Source organism: Amia ocellicauda, chromosome 11 (genome assembly GCF_036373705.1).
Source record: "Amia ocellicauda isolate fAmiCal2 chromosome 11, fAmiCal2.hap1, whole genome shotgun sequence".
In the NCBI taxonomy this organism is placed as follows: Eukaryota; Metazoa; Chordata; class Actinopteri; order Amiiformes; family Amiidae; genus Amia; species Amia ocellicauda.
Genome location: NC_089860.1, coordinates 12,768 through 31,220, shown reverse-complemented (window position 1 = coordinate 31,220; position 18,453 = coordinate 12,768). Strand labels below are relative to the sequence as shown.

Here is an 18,453-nt window from a genome sequence, read left to right as displayed (position 1 = left end):
GGTGATCCCGGGTTTGAAGAGGCCTGTAGAGCCTGTCGACGTCCGCAGCTTTCAGGTAAGACATTCTCTTTAATTTTAAACCATGATTGAATTGTTGCGCCTTTTATCCTATCTCTTCACTACGTCACGACACACCGCCCTCTTAGAAGAGAGTAGCCCCTGAGCCGTCAGACCCCCCTCCAAAACCCCACACGTCGTCTGTTTTATCATCGTCGTCGTCATTCAAGGGGGATATATAATCCATAATCCAGCATATTCTCCTTCTAACCAAATCCAGTTGCGAACATTTGGTCAAGATGTCAAAACCATCATTTATACAGTTTATGACCTCTTTCAAGAACGGCCAGTCCACGGCGTCAAACATAATTTCAGTAACCTGTTTTTCTGGATCCTCCACACCCCCTTCAATAGGGTTTGTAATCAGGGTACTGCTAAACAAAACCTTACGATCTGTAGTTAGAGATAGACTCTTCACCACTCTACCGTAGTTCTGCAAGCTTTCCCATTCACACCTTTCAAAACCCTGAGTCGGAGACTCCATTTCGCATTCTCTTGGACCCTCTTGCAAGCCTTCTAGAGTCTTATCCACAAGCCCCAGATCTCTCCAGGCCATCACCTTCAACCAGTCCTCATAAGAGTATTCAATTACCGTCTCAAAAGGTTCCAACGTACCCTCCTTCTCTCCCAAAGCAAAAAGCTCCACTCCAACATAGCTGGGATCCCTTTTAAAGCGGTAACCCCGTCGAGCCCCCCAGAACAACACCCAGGAGCGTTCAATCTTCAAATTGGTGAGTACAGGAACCCTTGCCCGGGATTGTTTCTTGCGGGGTTTCATGTTGATGTCGCTGGACATGTTGAAGAAGCGGGATGTTTCTGATGCTGAGAATTAAAGAGGTATTGCCTAAAAGCAGCGCGGGTTCTTAAATAGAGAGGAGAGTTTCGGGGCGTTGCCTTCAGAGGGGTGGGGGTATTTATGGGTGGCCTTGATGTTCAGGGTTTTATGGGTGTACACTTTCTGACGGATATGACGTAGGAATAATTAAGGAAATAACTCTACCTAAAATCACGCCCCCCAATTATGACGTAGGAATATTAATAAGCTTAGGGCATACGTCATAACAAAATAGGCCGCGCCCAAAAAACCCTACTATCTACTCTTATGTAGTTGAAGGCGCAGTATAGCTCTGATAGTCTGGTGGTGACGGAAGACCACCAGCCGTTTGAACAAGCCATTCAGCATCACCTTGTTGGGCTAAGTGCAGGCACTGTCAGAGCGCAGGGCGTCCTGCCTTTGAAAGAGTTTCCGAAGTGTCCTGATGTGCCCTTTAGCAATGCCAAACAGGTCTGTGAAAATGGCATCCTTTCGCGGCACTTCAGACGCCATCTCACAGTCTAGCCGACCTGAAATGCCTGAGCCCGTTTTACCAGCAGGCTTCAACGGTAACCGTTTGAAGCAAGACGTGGCGGTGTCAGTTTCCGTAGTGTAGCGGTTATCACGTTCGCCTAACACGCGAAAGGTCCCCGGTTCGAAACCGGGCGGAAACAGCCTGCTGTGGGCCGGCCCTTTTCGTCCTGTTTGCCCTCGTGGTTCCCCGGAGGCGGTGGGTAGCTTTTCTTCATTGGAGTGCCCGAAATCGGTGCTCTCAGAGCGTCCGTCCGTCGACAGGTTGAAATTGTAAACGCTGGTGTAGCCACTTTTAATTAAAATCTGATGATGATGATGATGATGATGTTGTTGTTGTTGTTCTTGTTGTCATCGTGGTCGCCGTCATTATTATTGTTAAAGTAAAGCAGTAGTTAGATTTGTTGCTACCGTAAGGTGTAGAAGGCACAATAGCTCTGTGATTGTCTGATGGTGGCACAAGACGAGCAGCAGCTGTTTGAACAAGCCATTGAGCATCACCTTGTTGGGGTAAGTGTAAGTCTTGTCATAGCTCAGGGCATTCTTCCTTTAAAAGAGTTTCCAAAGTGTCCTGATGTGCCCTTGAGCAATGCAATATAGGTCAGTGAAAATAGAAACCTTTATCTCACAGGCAGGCCCACGGGAAACGCCTGTGCGCGTTTTACCAGCCTGCTTCGATGGGAGCCAATCGAAACCCCAGGACAGGTTGGTTTCTGTAGTGTAGTGGCTATCATGTTCGCCTCACACGCGAGAAGTCCCTGGTTCGAAACTGGGCGGAAACAACCCGCGGTGCACGCGTGCCAGTGCCGTGTTACCCGTCCTCATCTCTCTGCCCCATGGCCGGCCGTCGTTTTCTCTTCCTCGGAGTGGCAAGAAATCCTGACCTTGAGAACAAATGATCGCAGAAGGGTAGCTTTGCGAGGCGCTGGAACTGACACTTTTAAAATCGATACATGTCGTTGCTGTTGCAATACGACCGTAGCAGGATCGGTGACATTGCTGTTACTCTTATGTAGTTGAAGGCGCAAAATAGCTCTGATAGTCTGGTGGTGACGGAAGACCACCAGCCGTTTGAACAAGCCATTCAGCATCACCTTGTTGGGCTAAGTGCAGGCACTGTCTGATCGCAGGGCGTCCTGCCTTTGAAAGAGTTTCCGAAGTATCCCGAAATCGGTGCACTCAGAGCGTCCGTCCGTCGACAGGTTGAAATTGTAAACGCTGGTGTAGCCACTTTTAATTAAAATCTGATGATGATGATGATGATGTTGTTGTTGTTCTTGTTGATGTTGTTGTTGTTGTTGTTGTTCTTGTTGTCGTCGTAGTCGCCGTCATTATTAATGTTAAAGTAAAGCAGTAGTTAGATTTGTTGCTACCGTAAGGTGCAGAAGGCACAATAGCTCTGTGATTGTCTGATGGTGGCACAAGACGAGCAGCAGCTGTTTGAACAAGCCATTGAGCATCACCTTGTTGGGGTAAGTGTAAGTCTTGTCATTGCTCAGGGCGTTCTTCCTTTGAAAGAGTTTCCAAAGTGTCCTGATGTGCCCTTGAGCAATGCAAAATAGGTCAGTGAAAATAGAAACCTTTATCTCACAGGCTGGCCCACGGGAAACGCCTGTGTGCGTTTTACCAGCCGGCTTCGATAGGAGTTATTCGAAACACCAGGACGGGTTGGTTTCCGTAGTGTAGTGGCTATCACGTTCGCCTAACGCACGAAAGGTCCCCGGTTTGAAACCGGGCGGAAAGAGCCTGCTGTGGGCCGGCCCTTTTCGTCCTGCTTGCCCTCGTGGTTCCCCAGAGGCGGTAGGTGGCTTTTCTTCATTGGAGTTCCCGAAATTGTTGGACTCAGAGCGTCCGTCCGTCGACAGGTTGAAATTGTAAACGCTGGTGTAGCCACTTTTAATTAAAATCTGATGATGATGTTATTGTTCTTGTTGTTGTTGTTGTTGTTCTTGTTTTTCTTTTTGTCGTCGTGGTCGCCGTCATTATTATTGTTAAAGTAAAGCTACCGTAAGGTGTAGAAGGCACAATAGCTCTGTGATTGTCTGATGGTGGCACAAGACGAGCAGCAGCTGTTTGAACAAGCCATTGAGCATCACCTTGTTGGGGTAAGTGTAAGTCTTGTCATAGCTCAGGGCGTTCTTCCTTTGAAAGAGTTTCCAAAGTGTCCTGATGTGTCCTTGAGCAATGCAAAATAGGTCAGTGAAAATACACTCACCTAAAGGATTATTAGGAACACCATACTAATACTATGTTTGACACCCTTTCGCCTTCAGAACTGACTTAATTCTACGTGGCATTGATTCAACAAGGTGCTGAAAGCATTCTTTAGAAATGTTGGCCCAAATTGATAGGATAGCATCTTGCAGTTGATGGAGATTTGTGGGATGCACATCCAGGGCACGAAGCTCCCGTTCCACCACATCCCAAAGATGCTCTATTGGGTTGAGATCTGGTGACTGTGGGGGCCAGTTTAGTACAGTGAACTCATTGTCATGTTCAAGAAACCAATTTGAAATGATTCAACCTTTGTGACATGGTGCATTATCCTGCTGGAAGTAGCCATCAGAGGATGGGTACATGGTGGTCATAAAGGGATGGACATGGTCAGAAACAATGCTCAGGTAGGCCGTGGCATTTAAACGATGCCCAATTGGCACTAAGGAGCCTAAAGTGTGCCAAGAAAACATCCCCCACACCATTACACCACCACCACCAGCCTGCACAGTGGTAACAAGGCATGATGGATCCATGTTCTCATTCTGTTTACGTCAAATTCTGACTCTACCATCTGAATGTCTCAACAGAAATCGAGACTCATCAGACCAGGCAACAACTGTCCAATTTTGGTGAGTTTGTGCAAATTGTAGCCTCTTTTTCCTATTTGTAGTGGAGATGAGTGGTACCCGGTGGGGTCTTCTGCTGTTGTAGCCCATCCGCCTCAAGGTTGTACGTGTTGTGGCTTCACAAATGCTTTGCTGCATACCTCGGTTGTAACGAGTGGTTATTTCAGTCAAAGTTGCTCTTCTATCAGCTTGAATCAGTCGGCCCATTCTCCTCTGACCTCTAGCATCAACAAGGCATTTTCGCCCACAGGACTGCCGCATACTGGATGTTTTTCCCTTTTCACACCATTCTTTGTAAACCCTAGAAATGGTTGTGCGTGAAAATCCCAGTAACTGAGCAGATTGTGAAATACTCAGACCAGCCCGTCTGGCACCAACAACCATGCCACGCTCAAAATTGCTTAAATCACCTTTCTTTCCCATTCAGACTTTCAGTTTGGAGTTCAGGAGATTGTCTTGACCAGGACCACACCCCTAAATGCATTGAAGCAACTGCCATATGATTGGTTGGTTATTGAACAGGTGTTCCTAATAATCCTTTAGGTGAGTGTAGAAACCTTTATCTCACAGGCTGGCCCACGGGGAACGCCTGTGCGCGTTTTACCAGCCGGCTTCGATGGGAGCCATTCGAAACACCAGGACAGGTCGGTTTCCGTAGTGTAGTGGCTATCACGTTCGCCTCACACGCGAAAGGTCCCTGGTTTGAAACCGGGCGGAAACAACCCGCGGTGCATGCGTGCTAGTGCACACAGTGCTGACCACAAGTGAAGGTCTGAAGACTTTGTACTTGACGACCGCTGTAAATGGTTTCTTGACAGTTGTTGAGCAGAAAGTTATTGATCTTCCGAGGGAAAGGTCTGAAATCCGGGGGGTTTGCATAGGAATCAAAAAATTCACCACGGTGGTCCTCCCTTAGATAAATAGCCAGCCAATGTTCTCCGGGCATATTTTTAGGGTGTGTGTTGATTATGTACATTGCAGGTAAATTCTTGATCTTAAATTTAGGCAGCTGATCGCAGGCGTAGACTCCTTGAAACAGTTTCCGTGAGCCGGCCAGGGCATTCATGATGTGGTTGAGCTCTCTGGTGTTCATTTTAATAATAATCATACGGAACGTTTCTCCTCTGATTCACCTCAATAATGTTGTCAAACACAGCATACACGACCATATTTACAGTGTGTGGTAGAGGCTGCTTGAAACGCATCTCCAAACGCATATTGCCCGTCTTCATCAGTGAAATATGTTGTCCACACTCTTCGTCAGGGGTCAGGTTAAAACCATACAGGGTGTAACCGCTGCAGTATTCCCGGCGATCGATCAGCAGAGTTTGATCCTTGAGATGGCGACCCGTAGCCAGTACTAGACTGTAATATTCACGAACCGCATTGCCGTTTTCAAAGTCAGGTTGAAAAGGTCTGGATGGAACCTGCACACCATCGACGTACAATGCTATAAATTCCGCGTTATAATGTTTAAAGTTAAAGGTGTTCTTGTTGTAAACCCCGGTAAATGCATCATTATCCACGAGACCTATAATAACCTGTTTTGGGAGCTGTCCTAGAAACAGATTTTCCTGGTTCATCACCCGTGTCCCTGCGGGGATACTGTGGACTTTCATATAGACTCTTTCGATCGGGTACTTGGCGTTTGCCGTCACTAACGCCAGCGCGTGTCCTAGTTTAACCGCCGGGGAGACGGACACTTATTTCACAAACAGCGAGGCCGATAATATGGTCAGTTTATATTTTTCCGTATCAGGGGTCATCAGACAAAAAGCACTTTTACTACGGATCATTTTAATTTTAATGTCTACCCCGTTGAGCATGAGTTTTTCTTGGAAAAATATGTCTGCATGGATATGCCCCATTAGCTCAAAGGTCCTCCCTTCTGTTGAAGAGGCCGATCTTTTTTGCAAACCCTTATTGAGTCCCTCTGGATCCTTGTCGTCCATAGCTTCCGGGATGTCTTTGAAGAGAAGGCCGGGGCTGAACTGTTTGCTTAGGGTCTCCTCACTATAATTAAGGATACACTCCATCATGACTCTATAGGGGTAAGTATTGCTGCTTTGACTAATGAGCCGATCTCCCAGGGTCACATCCACCTGTGAAAACATGGTGGCCACCGGGTAATTGATTAATTGATGACCCCAGCGTTGGCCGTCTTCTCGATTGCATCGCCATCCTAATCAGTCACTTTACAGTTCATTAAAATAAATGTGTTATTCAAATCAATATAATCCTCGCCATTGCCAGCTATAAAAAACTCCAGAGGGGCCGTGTCTGAAATTGCAGAAAGAGGGGGAATCTCTACATATATGATCTTATCTATACTCGTTTGAGTGTATGGAACTGTAAACAGATCCAGTTCTGATTTGACGCATTCTTCCGATAGACTGTTGACAAAAGACATGTTTAAAAGATGTATCCTGAGGCTCTATTTTTCTTTCTTTGAGACTTTCTTTTTGCAGGTTTTTTCTTGTGCTGCTTCCTTCTCCGAGTGTTTCCACGATATGTTGGAGAATGAGAGATTCTTCGTTTTTTGTTAGCCACGGATCTTCGTCGCCCTGGTGGACACATGCTGTTTCTTCTTTTACCCCCCCTCCTCGCCATTACCATGAGACCCGAACCCTCCTGATGCTCATGGCTAGCTGCCCGGTTCATAACATTGGTGAACACGTCACTAACAATATTTTTAGCCGCTGATTTCAAGTGGGGTCTGGCTATAGCAAAGCCTCTCTTAAGCAGGGGTACGGCCATTCTAAAGAGACCATGAAAGAGTCCTCCTAGACCGGCGCCATACATTGTGGGGGCTCCTACAAAACCGGGCAAGCCGTTCCCGGCTTGCATCTTGTAATAATCCACATAGGCGCTAGGATCTACATAACCCCTCGAGGTAGCCATTTTAATAATGTACAAACTGTTTCAGGGGTCGAAAATGTAGTTTGACAATAACTTTACTGAAGCGGAAGGGTACGTTGATATTCTGATCCGATTTTACTTCGATCGTGATGTTGTCAAATTGGGTCTTTGAGACTGGTACGTAGTGTGGCTTGTCATAAGTAATTGTGACCATGTCATTGCTTTTACCTTTAATAAGTACATTTCTCAAAAGGGGGACATAACTATCCCCGACCCTCTGGTGGGTTATGATATCCGTATACACATAAAGAGTGTAAAAGCCGCCCCACCACTTCTGAGAACCTGCTCTCTGTGTCAGAATAGATCCCAAATATACGCCCCAGTTGGCCGCTGGTTTGAATGCTAATACCTGGTTTTGACACCTTGTACACTCTGTTTTTAATAGGGTTGTAATATAGCTTGATGTTGGGGGTGCCTTCTGAGAACTGTTTATGCATCTCATCTAATATTTTATCCACATTGTCATAATAACCTCCTTGTATCGTGAATGTCCATTGACTCTTTTTAACATCATCAAAAATGGCGAAGGTGGCATCCTTATCTTGTAAAACAGCCCAAGTGTAAGGATACTGTATTTCCGCCAACCCCACTTCCCACGACCCCCTTAGATCTATAGATTTTCCAAATTGTACCGTGTAACTGGATATTTCATTTTTAGGGTATATATCGAGAGAGGCGTTACTGGGTAGAGTCACGTAGAAGCCTCCTGATTCCATCTTGAGTATCGAAAGTAATGCCCACAACACACCCGCGGGCAAGTTGTTATAAGGATTGAATATCGCAAACCTGTTGTTCCGGGACCCAACTATTGAACTTTTCAGGCCATCCAAGCCATTTCATCAACACATATTTTTTCCGGTTCTGGGTTTTTTCAGCTAATATCTTTTCAACTCTGTATACACTGTCTTTACCCACAATAATTTTTTGTAACTCGGCTTCGTAAAACGTTCCTTCTATATCCTCCCCGTCATAGTCTTTTAACCGGTACACGGGTGGGTCTCTAGCCAACTGTTCGGTAACTGTAAAATATTCGTCAGAAAATGTTTCTTCATAACCTTTGGCAAAAGTACTCCTTAGCTTTGAAACGCGAACCACATCACCGATGTTGAACTTATAAGTAGTTTTTCCCTTCTTAATAAATGGTCCGTATAATTTTTTATAGACCTTAAAAGAATTACTTTGATCAACATCTTTAGGCTTCATTTTAATACTGGTGTGATACCCTTGGTTGTAAGCATCGATAAAATCCTGAACTTTATCAAAATACTTGAACGTGTTGACCGCTGTAAAATATCTCCACATTTTGGTCTTTATGGTGCGGTTAAACCTCTCCACTACCGATGCCCTAAGCTCATTACCGGTGGTGAAATGATGTATTTTGTGTCTCTTCAGTAGATTCTGAAATTCTCTGTTGAGAAACTCTTTTCCTTTATCAGTCTGCAGTTTTTTAGGACATCGACCCTGGGACAATATATCCTCAAAGGCCCTTGTCACCGCCCGACCTGTTTTATTATGTAGAATGCGAGCCCAGGCATATTTTGATAACACATCGATACACATCAACATCAATTTGTGACCATTGTTATGTTTTGATAAATTTGACATATCGACTAGATCCATTTGCCATTGTGAGTCTATGTCAGTTGCATATACGCGGTTTCTTTTAAAGTTAATCCTGAGAGGTTTATGTAAGGTATAGGCGTCTTGTTCCCGTAACCATTCTGAAACAACCACATCATTAACCTTCACTCCGGCCTCAGCGAGTCCTCTTTGAAAACCCTTCTTACCCGCCAAACCCCCAATCTTGGCTGGGTTGTAGTATAGTTCCTGCATTTGGGGAGCTTGCCGAGTCATTCTGTCAAATAACCACACAGACCCACACTATGCGCAAAGTTTTTATACAAGGTTTTTTATTCAACTTCAGGAGAGCAGATACCCCTTTTTAGACATTTGAGAAAAGTATAACATACACAACAATTTTTTCTACGGTCCAGACAAAAAGAAATCAGATGATTGGTTACTTGATCTATATCAACAAATATACCTGTTTCTTTATCTTGTAGGCACACACCTCAGTTACATATGTAAATAAAACAACAATATGACCTATTTTAAAAGTAAACAGAGGTGTATTAAACATGCTCAGTAAAAGGTCATACAGATGTTGATGAAATGGCCTAATATCATTCTTGGCCCCCTTGAGCGCTTCATCCCAGTGTTCGTACCCCCCGGTCTTTGTTACAGCAGCCATTAACTTTTCCAGGTTTGAAAGTTGATCCTCATCGATGGTTAAATCTGTAGAGAAAAGGCTCGCGTTGGCTACTTTTCTGTCAAGCACATGGTGTAATAGCGCTCTCAGGTTAGCTGCAGAGTGTTGATGACAGAACCAGTTGCAGAAGCAGTCCAGAACATTCCCCATGTTCAAAGTCCCTTAGTTCAGGTCAGAGTCTGAATCAGTGGCGTAGATGTCGAATTCTTCGTCGCTGCCCCCAGCTTTAACTTCTTTACGGAAGAAATAAGCTTTTAGCTTGCCAGCGGTTTTTCTACTCGGCTCATCCAGGTCATTGAGCAGCTGCCCAAGTTTCTCTATTATAAACGGCTCCTTTTTCAGCTCCAGCAAAATCTCATCTATGATTTTCTGGACTTGTCCCACAGTGACATGTATGTGGGAGTAAGAGAGCGCCTTGATTAGTGCCGGTTTCAGCCACGGTTTGTTCAGTCTTCTGTAAAACACATTGAAATAGAACAGGAAATAGTAACGGTCTGGTTCAAACAAACAACTGTGTCTCAACTGACTGGGGTGATTCACTTCACACCCCCGACAGACTTCTTTCAGAGCTCGGTCGATGAGAGCACTCAGAATATACACCAGGGTGCTTTTAACCACTCTGCTTACTTGGTCACATACCCCGGGCATAAATCCTGCGTCTTCATCACGCCCCCGGGACAGTCCGATGCTCATTGGGTCGCCTGGTGGTTTGTGGGGTGTTTCTCCATCCATTGGACTGACCCCCTCCTGAGACGCACAGACGGTAGACAGTTCGGCAAAATCGAGGCCCTCCATGAGCTCCAGAGGCTGGGGATCCCCGAGACTCATTTGGACATCCATCGCACCGCATGTTGTTTCGTCCTGAGGGACCGGGGTCTGAGGTCTTGGAGAGTAACCACAGTCAAAGGGTTCCAGAGTGTATACAAAATCTGGGGAATAGAACCAGGGGTGATCCCGGGTTTGAAGAGGCCTGTAGAGCCTGTCGACGTCCGCAGCTTTCGGGTAAGACATTCTCTTTAATTTTAAACCATGAATGAATTGTTGCACCTTTTATCCTATCTCTTCACTACGTCACGACACACCGCCCTCTTAGAAGAGAGTAGCCCCTGAGCCGTCAGACCCCCCTCCAAAACCCCACACGTCGTCTGTCGTAGTTCTGCAAGCTTTCCCATTCACACCTTTCAAAACCCTGAGTCGGAGACTCCATTTCGCATTCTCTTGGACCCTCTTGCAAGCCTTCTAGAGTCTTATCCACAAGCCCCAGATCTCTCCAGGCCATCACCTTCAACCAGTCCTCATAAGAGTATTCAATTACCGTCTCAAAAGGTTCCAACGTACCCTCCTTCTCTCCCAAAGCAAGAAGCTCCACTCCAACATAGCTGGGATCCCTTTTAAAGCGGTAACCCCGTCGAGCCCCCCAGAACAACACCCAGGAGCGTTCAATCTTCAAATTGGTGAGTACAGGAACCCTTGCCCGGGATTGTTTCTTGCGGGGTTTCATGTTGATGTCGCTGGACATGTTGAAGAAGCGGGATGTTTCAGAAGCTGAGAATTGAAGAGGTATTGCCTAAAAGAAGCGCGGGTTCTTAAATAGAGAGGAGAGTTTCGGGGCGTTGCCTTCAGAGGGGTGGGGGTATTTATGGGTGGCCTTGTTGTTCAGGGTTTTATGGGTGTACACTTTCTGACGGATATGACGTAGGAATAATTAAGGAAATAACTCTACCTAAAATCACGCCCCCCAATTATGACGTAGGAATATTAATAAGCTTAGGGCATACGTCATAACAAAATAGGCCGCGCCCAAAAAACCCTACTATCTACTCTTATGTAGTTGAAGGCGCAGTATAGCTCTCATAGTCTGGTGGTGACGGAAGACCACCAGCCGTTTGAACAAGCCATTCAGCATCACCTTGTTGGGTTAAGTGCAGGCACTGTCAGAGCGCAGGGCGTCCTGCCTTTGAAAGAGTTTCCGAAGTGTCCTGATGTGCCCTTTAGCAATGCCAAACAGGTCTGTGAAAATGGCATCATTTCGCGGCACTTCAGACGCCATCTCACAGTCTAGCCGACCTGAAACGCCTGAGCCCGTTTTACCAGCAGGCTCCTACGGTAACCGTTTGAAGCAAGAGGTGGCGTTGTCAGTTTCCGTAGTGTAGCGGTTATCACATTCGCCTAACGCGCGAAAGGTCCCCGGTTCGAAACCGGGTGGAAACAGCCTGCTTTGGGCCGGCCCTTTTCGTCCTGCTTGCCCTCGTGGTTCCCCGCAGGCGGTGGGTGGCTTTTCTTCATTGGAGTGCCCGAAATCGGTGCTCTCAGAGCATCCGTCCGTCGACAGGTTGAAATTGTAAACGCTGGTGTAGCCACTTTTAATTAAAATCTGATGATGATGATGATGATGTTGTTGTTGTTGTTGTTCTTGTTGTTCTTGTTGTCGTCGTAGTCGCCGTCATTATTATTGTTAAAGTAAAGCAGTAGTTAGATTTGTTGCTACCGTAAGGTGTAGAAGGCACAATAGCTCTGATAGTCTGGTGGTGAAGGAAGACCACCAGACGTTTGAACAAGCCATTCAGCATCACCTTGTTGGGCTAAGTGCAGGCACTGTCAGAGCGCAGGGCGTCCTGCCTTTGAAAGAGTTTCCAAAGTGTCCTGATGTGCCCTTTAGCAATGCAAAATAGGTCAGTGAAAATAGAAACCTTTATCTCACAGGCTGGCCCACGGGAAACGCCTGTGCGCGTTTTATCAGCCTGGTTCGATGGAAGCCATTCGAAACACCAGGACGAGTTGTTTTCCGTAGTGTAGTGGCTATCACGTTTGCCTCACACGCGAAAGGTCCCCGGTTCGAAACCGGGCGGAAACAACCCGCGGTGCACGCGTGCCAGTGCCATGTTACCCGTCGCCTTCTCTCTGCCCCAAGGCCGGCCGTCGTTTTCTCTTCCTCGGAGTGGCAAGAAATCCTGACCTTAAAAACAAACGATCGCAGAAGGGTAGCTTTGCGAGGCGCTGGAACTCACACTTTTAAAATCGATACATGTTGTAGCTGTTACAATACGACCGTAGCAGGATCAGCGACATTGCTGTTACTCTTATGTAGTCGAAGGCGCAGTATAGCTCTGATAGTCTGGTGGTGACGGAAGACCTCCAGCCGTTTGAACAAGCCATTCAGCATCACCTTGTTGGGCTAAGTGCAGGCACTGTCAGAGCGCAGGGCGACCTGCCTTTGATAGAGTTTCCTAAGTGTCCCGAAATCGGTGCACTCAGAGCGTCCGTCCGTCGACAGGTTGAAATTGTAAACGCTGGTGTAGCCACTTTTAATTAAAATATGATGATGATGATGATGATGATGTTGTTGTTCTTGTTCTTGTTCTTGTTGTTGTTGTTGTTCTTGTTTTTCTTGTTGTCGTCGTGGTCGCCGTCATTATTATTGTTAAAGTAAAGCAGTAGTTAGATTTGTAGCTACCGTAAGGTGTAGAAGGCACAATAGCTCTGTGATTGTCTGATGGTGGCACAAGACGAGCAGCAGCTGTTTGAACAAGCCATTGAGCATCACCTTGTTGGGGTAAGTGTAAGTCTTGTCATAGCTCAGGGCGTTCTTCCTTTGAAAGAGTTTCCAAAGTGTCCTGATGTGCCCTTGAGCAATGCAAAATAGGTCAGTGAAAATAGAAACCTTTATCTCACAGGCTGGCCCACGGGAAACCCCTGTGCGCGTTTTACCAGCCGGCTTCGATGGGAGCCATTTGAAACACCAGGACGGGTCGGTTTCCGTAGTGTAGTGGCTATCACGTGCGCCTCACACGCGAAAGGTCCCTGGTTCGAAACCGGGCGGAAACAACCCGCGGTGCACGCGTGCCAGTGCCGTGTTACCCGTCGCCATCTCTCTGCTCCAAGGCCGGCCGTCGTTTTCTCTTCCTCGGAGTGGCAAGAAATCCTGACCTTGAGAACAAACGATCGCAGAAGGGTAGCTTTGTGAGGCACTGGAACTGACACTTTTAAAATCGATACATGTTGTTGCTGTTACAATACGACCGTAGCAGGATCGGCGACATTGCTGTTACTCTTATCTAGTTGAAGGCGCAGTATAGCTCTGATAGTCTGGTGGTGACGGAAGACCACCAGCCGTTTGAACAAGCCATTCAGCATCACCTTGTTGGGCTAAACGCAGGCACTGTCAGAGCGCAGGTCGTCCTGCCTTTGAAAGAGTTTCCGAAGTGTCCCGAAATCGGTGCACTCAGAGCGTCCGTCCGTCGACAGGTTGAAATTGTAAACGCTGGTGTAGCCACTTTTAATTAAAATCTGATGATGATGATGTTTTTGTTGTTATTCTTGTTGTCGTCGTAGTCGCCGTCATTATTAATGTTAAAGTAAAGCAGTAGTTAGATTTGTTGCTACCGTAAGGTGTAGAAGGCACAATAGCTCTGATAGTCTGGTGGTGAAGGAAGACCACCAGACGTTTGAACAAGCCATTCAGCATCACCTTGTTGGGCTAAGTGCAGGCACTGTCAGAGCGCAGGGCGTCCTGCCTTTAAAAGAGTTTCCGAAGTGTCCTGATGTGCCCTTTAGCAATGCCAAACAGGTTAGTGAAAATGGCATCCTTTCGCCGCACTTCAGACGACATCTCACAGCCTAGCCGACCTGAAACACCTGAGCCCGTTTTACCAGCAGGCTTTAACGGTAACCATTTGAAGCAAGAGGCAGCAGTGTCAGTTTCCGTAGTGTAGCGGTTATCACGTTCGCCTAACGCGCGAAAGGTCCCCGGTTCGAAACCGGGCGGAAACAGCCTACTGTGGGCTGGCCCTTTTCGTCATGCTTGCCCTCGTGGTTCCCCGGAGGCGGTGGGTGTCTTTTCTTCATTGGAGTGCCCGCAATCGATGCACTCAGAGCGTCCGTCCGTCGACAGGTTGAAATTGTAAACGCTGGTGTAGCCACTTTTAATTAAAATCTGATGATGATGATGATGATGATGTTGTTGTTGTTGTTCTTGTTGTTGTTGTTCTTGTTGTCATCGTGGTCGCCGTCATTATTATTGTTAAAGTAAAGCAGTAGTTAGATTTGTTGCTACCGTAAGGTGTAGAAGACAACAGTTGGTATGGCGTGTGATATCAAAACATTCAGAATACTTTTAACCTATATAATTTATAAGCTTTGTAAAATAAACCCAAATATCTCTTTTGCGGGGATAAACGCTGTTCTGAGTAGTTTGTGACTTGTTTAATACCAAACAAAGCATCGCTATTAAAAAAAAAAAAAAATCACTGTAAAAGCGCTAGTTATTTTAGATCTTTATAGTTATTTTCTAGGCTCAGGTTGTTTTTTAGTGCTTATAAAGGCCTGAAATATTCTTAGTGGTTGTTGACTATAGGTCTTGATGCTTAAAAATGTTTTTTTGAGAGACCAAAAGGTTCTAATAAAAGTTTAGAGTAGAGAGGAGAGAGATCGTCTCCATCTTGGTTTCTATTTGAAATTTGATGCAGTGTCATTTTATTGGTTGGTTTTGATATGTTAATTGGTAACAGGGCGGCACAAAGGCCAGACCAGAACAATGCCTTACAAGCAGATCCGGCATGTGGCCATCAGTATAAGTATGAAGGTCTGGTCTTCAGCTCGACAGACTCATACTTACCTTTCGATTTAAGACTAAAGATCAACAATGTCCGGAAACAACATCAGCGATTCGATTTAAACGAGTTTTTAGGCAAGTCTTCAGATTATTTTCATTGACTCAGAGCGTGTTGTGTGCATGTATTGTAAATAAGGCTATAACATCTGTTTTAAGTTCTGTAAAATTATTTTTCAGCCAGTCAACAGGAGTTCATTTCCAACGCTGAGGAGATCATCTGGAACAACGACGGTAAGAATTTTGTGTTTGCGCTCATGGGTTCTTATGCATGGGTGTGTGTGGTTTTGAAGCGGCTCATTAGAGTTATGAAAACGTTTTAATATATATTAATGCCGGTCTCTTTAATTACACAGAAACTATCGAAAGGCCTGTGATTAATGTCTCCGAGGATCGACCAAGAGAAGTGGTTATCCCTAGACAGGCTGTCTGCCGACCGGGTAAGAACTAAACCCCTGTTTGTTTGTATAACGATTCTGTAAGATGTTTGAGTCCAGTTTTGTTAATTTAAAAAAATTATCCTGTCTAACAGTATTAAGAAATGTGGTTCGAGACAACGAAAGGCCTTCCACATCGAGGGCTTGTTTCGTTTTACCTTCGAGAACCGTAACCTTTCAAGAATCTGAAAGGCCGTCAGCCCCGGTATCTGATAGCTGTGAGTATATATCTGCAGCCTGTTAGAGGTTAAAGCTTTTTATAAAGCGGTGTGGTTAAAGGTTAAACATGTCTCTTACCTTCACAGCGGTGCAAAAAGCTAAACCAGCCGAAAAACATAAGAAACGATTATTCTGTGGAGGTAAGTAAGATCTTTCAAACTTTAATGTTTTTAAAAGGGCTTTGTTTGCCCGTTGAGGGCTAATATTTAAGCGATGGGTGACCGTTTCCTGTAGGGCGGGGGGTTCTGGGAAAGATCTTTAGAAGTCCGGACAGGTCTAGGCTTGTTTCTGGGGAACGTGTTTAGAAATGACCGATTGCCGTACCGTCTGGTTAGGAAGTAAAGCCGTCCGAAAGGGTTTAGTAAGTTGTTTGGCTTATCTCCCGCTATTATACTTCTGTTTTAAAGTGGTTGTAGGAAAAGGCTTGAAGGTGTTCATTGTATTTAATATTTAAACAGATCGTGAAAACGTTTGTGAAACAGGAAGTCCCGGGATCAGGAAGCGTTTACACTTGGAAGGTTCGTTTAAAAATGAAATGTTGTTGTGTGTGTGTGTGTTTTATTAACAATATTACAGTTTTTAAAGAAACATTTAAGAAACAGTTTATTTACAGCGGCTTCTCTGTTTTACATTTATTATCAAGTCCTAATAAATATATTGTCTGTAAATAATAAGGCGTTGTAGTGAATGTCTAAGGCTATTTTCAAAGGTCTAAAAAAGCTAAAGGTTTTGAATGTCCTGGACATGTTGTTTTAAGTTTGATTTCTGTCGCCGTTTAAAGATGTAAATGTAATGTATATTTTTATTCTTCCCAAGACTCTTGGGATAGTCATTCTGTGAATGAGCTATTGATGACAATTACCCCGTCTAAGTGGGATCAAACATCTTTCCCGGTGAGATCACCGAGAGGATCCCCCACGGTGGTCTTGGAGACCCCCCAACATCTACTCAGGCCACAGCCTTCTGGGGGTAATTCAACACCCCAGATTCAGCCCGCCGCATTGTCGGGCGGAACAAATACAGGCATCCAACAACCTCAGGGGTCGCCGTCAGTCAGGGCTGACACACCACCCAACGACGGCCTGGTTCCTGGTTCCGTCCCCCCAGACCCGTTTCTTGGCTACAGAAACGCGGAACAGTACCCCGCGCTTGGCCAGGGTGTCACCGCAAAGGCCTTCTTGGTCTCCGTCCATGAGTATACACTCGCTCCTTGCCTCCTTCGACCGAGATTTACCGGAGCGACCATCCTTTGAAGCTGAGCCAGGCCACCAGCCCCCGGAGCTTCTTCCTGAAGGTCGGCATGAGTTGCTACATACTTTGTTACAAAATCAAAGACTTGTGTTAGTGGGGCAAAACCTGGTGATAGAGAGCCAAAACACCCTTATTAATACCCTTACTAACGAATTGTACCGTATTTAATGTTTTAATAGACACAAAACGCCTTACTATTGTGGGTTGTTGGAAAAATAAAAAATAAATTAAAAAATGTCCTGACTTGGTAAAAGAACTCACAAACTAAAGGATTATGAACAAGCTAGGGCCCCAAAAAGACCTTCCCGAGAGAACATCCCCGGCCCTGTTGTGAACTCCTCTGATGTCCCAATGAACCTGGAACTATTACAAATGATAAATGATTTAAATAACCCCCAATTACCACCGATAGAATGTGAATTAACAGAATTACCGGTGAACCCCGACCTGTTACAGATGGTCAATGATCTAAATAACCACCTCCCACCGGTAGCGCTTATAGAGGTTCACCCCCTAGTTCACCCCGATTTGTTTGAAATGGTGGAGGCTTTGGAGGAGCTACCCCGACCAAATTCTGCCCCTATTATAAATGATTTGAAACAATTAGAACACAGGATGGCGGCAGAAGCAGCCATCACTATAGAGGAGGGTCTTGACATTAACCGGTTGGATATCTTTGAAGGACTTTTACAGGCTTTAAATGAGCCTCCTCAAAAAGGGGGTTTTGTAGATGTCAGCAGTGGGGGTGTTTGGAATTTGGAGGGTTCTGAGACTGATAAGGCTGTGGAGGACATGCTCTGTGAGAATGTAGGGGGTGAAGGCTTTGTTCAAAATGATGATGTGTCCAAGAGTACCAGTGATCCCGTGATTATAGATAGACCGGCCTATAACAATTTTGAAATGATTCAGCGTTTTAATTTTGCAGAACTTTTAAATTGTGACAATTATGCAGAAATATTTGTCAACATATACGAGGCCTTGCAGAAAATGCTTGAACAGGTTGCTGAAAGGGTCAGACCTCGAGATGTTGTACAGTTAGAACTCAGAGGGGATGATTTGTTTAGCAACCTATCTGTAATGCTGAGTGGAGATAATTTAGACATCTGGCTAAAATCGAAGCGTTATTGCAAAGTAACGCAGCCATCATAGCTGATGAAAGTCTGTCTCTGGTAATGAATGTGGTTCGTAACCCTGAGGGTGGGGTGCTTAGAAGACTGTCGAAATGCTTGAAGAACGACATAATTAGGACCAAGCTCAGGCAATTAGTGGTGAGTTCCAGTGGGGACAATAAGCTCTGTTTTGCTTACAGTTTAATAAAATTACTCACCCCCGACATGCCTGAACCCCAAGCTCTGCAAGAGGCTTTAATGCTTCATCAGAGGGCCGGCTTAAACTCTCAACAGATGGTTGCCTTTTCAGACATCACCAAGTTTGAGGAGTTGTTGTCTTTAAAAATTGTTGTGTGGTACCGTTGTGAGGTAAAGGAAGTATTTGTGAAATTTCAG

The 18,453-nt window shown here is 45.4% G+C and overlaps 5 non-coding genes across 5 annotated transcripts; all 5 read left to right on the top strand.

Moving 5' to 3' along the window:
* The first annotated feature begins 1,472 nt into the window (after nucleotides 1-1,472).
* Nucleotides 1,473-1,545, top strand: trnav-aac (transfer RNA valine (anticodon AAC)). The gene has a single exon. It is a non-coding gene; the product is annotated as a tRNA-Val (tRNA).
* A 3,348-nt stretch (nucleotides 1,546-4,893) lies between these two features.
* Nucleotides 4,894-4,966, top strand: trnav-cac (transfer RNA valine (anticodon CAC)). Its single transcript has one exon. It is a non-coding gene; the product is annotated as a tRNA-Val (tRNA).
* Nucleotides 4,967-11,571: 6,605 nt separating this feature from the next.
* Nucleotides 11,572-11,644, top strand: trnav-aac (transfer RNA valine (anticodon AAC)). Its single transcript has one exon. It is a non-coding gene; the product is annotated as a tRNA-Val (tRNA).
* Nucleotides 11,645-13,185: 1,541 nt separating this feature from the next.
* On the top strand, nucleotides 13,186-13,258 carry trnav-cac (transfer RNA valine (anticodon CAC)). Its single transcript has one exon. It is a non-coding gene; the product is annotated as a tRNA-Val (tRNA).
* Nucleotides 13,259-14,130: 872 nt separating this feature from the next.
* trnav-aac (transfer RNA valine (anticodon AAC)) lies at nucleotides 14,131-14,203 on the top strand. Its single transcript has one exon. It is a non-coding gene; the product is annotated as a tRNA-Val (tRNA).
* The last annotated feature ends 4,250 nt before the right edge of the window (nucleotides 14,204-18,453 follow it).